The 5,476-nt window shown below is 32.5% G+C and overlaps 1 long non-coding RNA gene across 2 annotated transcripts in view; it reads left to right on the plus strand.

Moving 5' to 3' along the window:
- Positions 1 to 52: 52 nt before the first annotated feature.
- The window catches only part of LOC106470266, a 9,793-nt gene continuing 4,369 nt past the window's right edge, over positions 53 to 5,476 (plus strand). Inside the window, exons 1-2 of one of the 2 annotated variants that reach the window (XR_002613010.1) lie at positions 53 to 231; positions 3,777 to 3,976. This is a non-coding gene — a long non-coding RNA (uncharacterized LOC106470266). The remainder of the gene's footprint in view (positions 232 to 3,776; positions 3,977 to 5,476) is intronic. The other variant, XR_001291480.2, reaches the window with a different exon arrangement.

A 5,476-nucleotide genomic window follows, 5' to 3' on the forward strand; every position in this document is an offset into this window, starting at 1 on the left:
AATGTATAATTTAAATGAAGACTGCATGTTGTTCAGAGTTGGAGAGTGCTGCTTGATGTGGATTTTGGTTTTGGTTTTTGTTCTAGTTAGCAATTGTAATAGTATTACATATTGAGTATGTATATTTTTCAGTAAGAGTTTCGCCTCTTTACATGATTTTGTTGTGGTTTCTTTGACAAATCCCAACAGGTTCAAGTACAACTAGCCAATCATTTCTAACAGCGGATTAAGGTATTTTTAGTTTATTTGGTATATTTCTTTCTTACTACTACTACTACTAGTTATAGTATTCGCCACTGTACAGTATTTAAGATATAACATAAATATTTTTTAAAGCACGAAACCTAGAACAATAGAAGTTAAATTAAAAAGTAAAATTATATTATCTCCACTTTTGACTCCGAAACCTATTGAACTTGTGAATTAAAAGTACGGTGATCGGTGTGGCTATTCAATAATGATAATATAAAATAATACTATGTATATATATGACAAATTTTACGATATAAATTATAGAAGAATATATTTTAAGAAAATTCAATATATTAGGGAGTTCATTGTAATTTATCGTGCACAGATGTTTTGTTAAATATAAATTAAGACCAATGTTGAACACATATATGGAACAGTTAAGTTAAATAAACGATATCTGATTCTGAACACGTTCATAATACTATTAGTATTAGTAATACTGTTGCAATGTATTTTTTCGTTAGATAGATTATTTTAAATTATATGATGAAAATAATGCGAAGTCCAGTCCACGTAACGTAGTTTACTTTCTAAGTTTCTTAACACTTTTTTTAATAGGTTACTATCGGTATCACTTGTAAGTTGTAATTGTACACATCTTGTACTGTTGTAGGCCTAAGTCCACCATCAACAGAAATTTACTCGCTACTGCTACTAGGACTAACGTACAAATAAATTTATTTGTACAGTTTAAATCTAATGGCTAAATGATTTAGTAACTGAATATACATGATGAATAACACAGATCTGAATACATCACTAACTTCTCAATCACAGAACAAACTGAAATTAAATACTTCACTGAATTACTGGTAATTTCTACATCTAACTAACTGCTTGCTTGTATTTATATCTGTATTCCTATATCTCATTATTTCGCAATGTCTCTACATCATTATAAGTAACTTTGGAGTTCATCCTTTCTTGGAATATGAGTTGTCCAGCCTTACCATGCCACCTTGACAAAATCTGGTATTATGAGCATTAACATTATAGTGCCTTTTTCATTTTATTACAAGCTGAATTTCGTCTTTCCTGGGTAAAGTGTTGAATGAAATATTTTGAGTGTCCATGTGAGCTCTTCCATCCACCAACTCCCCAGGACATACCAGTGTATTTGATTCCACTATCATCCAGTCACTAGATGAATAATTATTGCTAATAGCTTCTAGTATGAGTATTTCACTTCTTGGTGATACAATGACTGCCCTCCCTGTTGTTACTGGAAGTTCATCCTCTGGTGTAGTAACTGCCATGTAGTACATAGGGATTACCTGGTTATAGACTGTGGAGATATTTGAAACTAGCCTAACTTCATATCCATCTTTCTGCATGAAGTCAGTTCTCAATATACACTCTTCCTCTGGTGTAGTAACTGCCATGTAGTACATAGGGATTACCTGGTTATAGACTGTGGAGATATTTGAAACTAGCCTAACTTCATATCCATCTTTCTGGATGAAGTCAGTTCTCAATATACACTCTTCCTCTACATTAACTACCCACGCATCATGAGATGTAGAAAAGTTTCCTGCAATAAGGGTAACTTGTAATTTTCTTCTTGCAGGACCTTTTGTGTCTACATCACTTCCTCTTCTTTCTTCATCTCTAGAGGGAATTATTCATCGTTTGTTATCATATTGAGTCAAACTATATTGTACCCAAAGAACCAGTGTTGATCAACACAATGGAAGGTTTTCTATTAATAAACCCAGGGACTGATGGACGATTTTCTTCCTCAGATATTCAACTTCTTATCTTATATGGGGCAGATGGAGTATTCCCAGGAGAACTTTCCTTATAAATCTAATTCCATTGATCTGGTTGGGCTCAGTCTCCTTGACTTAATAATAACTGTTGATTGTCTTACAGTCTCAGCTGTAATAGCCATATTTCTTACAATTATAACAGTTCCCTCTTTCCAGTATCTTTTGGGGAAAGCAGTTATCTCATACAGGCATTTGTCTGCAGTTCTTGCCAATAAATCATTCCAAGTTACATTTGGAACATTTATTGTATTGTGGGTTATTTCCATCATTCCAAGTTACATTTGGAACATTTATTGTATTGTGGGTTATTTCCATCATTCCAGGTTACATTTGGAACATTTATTGTATTGTGGGTTATTTCCATCATTCCAAGTCACATTTGAAACATTTATTGTATTGTGGGTTATTTCCATCATTCCAAGTCACATTTGGAACATTTATTGTATTTTGGGTTATTTCCATCATTCCAAGTTACATTTGGAACATTTATTGTATTGTGGGTTATTTCCTACATTCTGTATAACTAGTGATCTGATGATCCTGTCATTTCTAGATGGTGCCTTTAATTGTTTATCTGTGACTTTAATGGACTTTATTTCTGTCACCAACTGGAGAGTTTCCTTTAAAGATGTAAACCAACTTTACTTCAATATAATTCTCACATTCTTGTTTGTTATGTCATCTATAAGTTTGTCGTATGCCAACAAAACTATCATTTAACATGAAGTAAAATAATTGGGCAAGCCTTCCCAAATCTTCTGCAAGTTCAGCTAAGATCTGCCCTTTTCTCTATACCCTGTTCCAAAACTTTGCTCTGGATACTTTTTTTTTAAGTGTGTCAGTCACTCCAAACCTGTTGAATAACGCAGCTACTAATGTTTGATAGTTGTTACAGCTCCCTTAATGTTGTCACAAATGTTTAAGGTCTTATAAATGGGCAGCAAGATGAACAGCTTCTTCACTATTCTTCTAGTTCACCTTGGATATTATTTCAAAATCAGCCAGATGTACATCACATGATATATTTCCATTATAGTTTGTTGGTTTCTCAGTTGGGCAGTGTGGAATTGGCGGGCTGAAATCTAGAACTGGATTTCATAGTAATGTGGCTGGATTAATTCAGGAAGGTCCTATGGTAACAGATACCAGAGCAGTAATACTTGTTGAGTAAATAAGTTCTTCTGTTCCATGGTGTTTTAAGTCGTAATTCTTGGGCAGACGAAGAAAAAAGGTGTGTTTGGTTTAATATTTGTATTTACCAGTTCATTTTCTAAATGTTTTATTCAGCCTCAATCATCTCTTTTCTTCTTTGAATTTGTCTTTTTCTGTACTTTGTTGATTTTCTTTTGCACTTCTTCGAACTGTTCTTAATCCATCTCTAAATCCTCAGTAGCTTCGTGGATCTCATTTTCAATGAGATTTATACTTGTTCTTAATTCCCTTTTTAAATATTATGTTTTATTCTTCTAAATCTTCTCTCAATTTTCTGTTTCTTTCTCTTGACTTTATTTTAACAATTTAATCAACTTAAATAAATCTCCAATATCATCTTGTGAGGTTATCTCGAAAATTGAAGTTTATTGTTATTAGCGACTTTCGAAGATAATTATTTTTTTCCTATTTTTAAGTTAAAATTCAGGGTGTATGCTTTATTAGTAAGACCATATCCGACACAGTTCTTTGGTTGCCTTGTCATTTCTGATATTTTATTGTTTGTTTTTTCACAACTTTTTATTCTTCTTTGCGTACTTGCAGGTTCATATAAAATGGTGCTCGAACTATTGATCAATTTATTTGGCATAAGGCGAAACGTACCATCAAATACTTCAGCTTTGTCCAGGAGTGAAGAAACAAAAACTCCAGTTTCAGATTCAAAATGGAATCTGACAGAGAAGACAACAGTTACAGAAACCAAGTGCGTAAAATTAGATCTGTCACCTGTGTATCATGTGCAGGTAATTTCTTATTCATATTTTTACCATTAAGACAAAAGTTTTTTTCTTAACTCCTCCTTATAACCCCTTCTTATAAAAAGTATATTGGATAGAATCAAAGCCACAAGTAAATTATTTCCTGCACATTTTTAAAGTTAATAAACAAAGGAGAAATGATAAGGAATAATGGAATGTAAACCATAGGCCCAAGCAGCCCAAACCAGGGTTTGAACCAAGGATCACTGGTTTACTTCAGTATTAAGAAGCTGATTTTTAAAGTTAATAAACAAAGGAGAAATGATAAGGAATAATGGAATGTAAACCATAGGCCCAAGCAGCCCAAACCAGGGTTTGAACCAAGGATCACTGGTTTACTTCAGTATTGAGAAGCTGATTTTTAAAGTTAATAAACAAAGGAGAAATGATAAGGAATAATGGAATGTAAACCATAGGCCCAAGCAGCCCAGACCAGGGTATGAATCAAGGATCATTGGTTTACTTCAGTACTGAGAAGCTGATTTTTAAAGTTAATAAATGAAGGAGAAATGACAAGGAATAATGGAATGTAAACCATAGGCACAAGCAGCCCAGACCAGGGTTTGAACCAAGGATCACTGGTTTACTTCAGTATTGAGAAGCTAATGTTTCATTGGTATATTTTGAAAACATATTTTAGGTCACTTTCTACCTTGTCCATCACAAAAATCTTGAATTTTTATTGTTTTAAAAGATTCAAATATGTATATCCCTTTCCACACGGGTCAAAAGTCATGTCATCTCATTTGTTGACTCGCATTCAAAATTTGATTGAACTACTACTGTATGAATTTATGTCAATAAGTTTAGTATCAAACTGTAGATTATAATTCAAATTTTAGTATTATACATTATTTAATTTCTTAATTTAAGAGTAAATATTAAAAAACACACACCTAAACATCAATTTTTGTGGGTCACGTGGTATGTTGAGTGCAGCATTGGTTCAGATTATATGTTTATGGTGTAAAAATACAAAGTCTATAGTTTGTACGAATTAGGAACTCAAATTAATGATACTGACAAGCTAGAATATAAAATAAGAACCTCCCATCTTTTCTATTTTCTGATATATCACTCATGTACTGAATCAAATGCAGTGGCCCAGCTCACCTCTTTTCATTTTTGAAAATACTCCCTTATATACACTTCTGTTTATGACATGTGAATAACGAATCAAAAGCACAGAATGTCCCCCTAATGGCAACCGAGTACAAAGGTCATAACTTGAAGATATAATTGTTTGCTTTATTCTTTTATTTACTGTTCTATGTTTTAAGAAAAATGAGTTTAATAACTTATTTGTAAATAGTCTTAATGTATATATATATATATAATGTATAACAATTGAAATTTGACTGTATTTTACAAAATACTAATCTACTAAAACACAGCCAAGACAAGTTACTTTGTACAGACCAAAAGTCAGTTTTATATTATTGGATATGTTAACACCATTGCACGTGCACCATGTCATTGTAACTT

The sequence above is a fragment of the Limulus polyphemus genome, unplaced genomic scaffold (genome assembly GCF_000517525.1).
Source record: "Limulus polyphemus unplaced genomic scaffold, Limulus_polyphemus-2.1.2 Scaffold3912, whole genome shotgun sequence".
NCBI classification, from domain to species: Eukaryota; Metazoa; Arthropoda; class Merostomata; order Xiphosura; family Limulidae; genus Limulus; species Limulus polyphemus.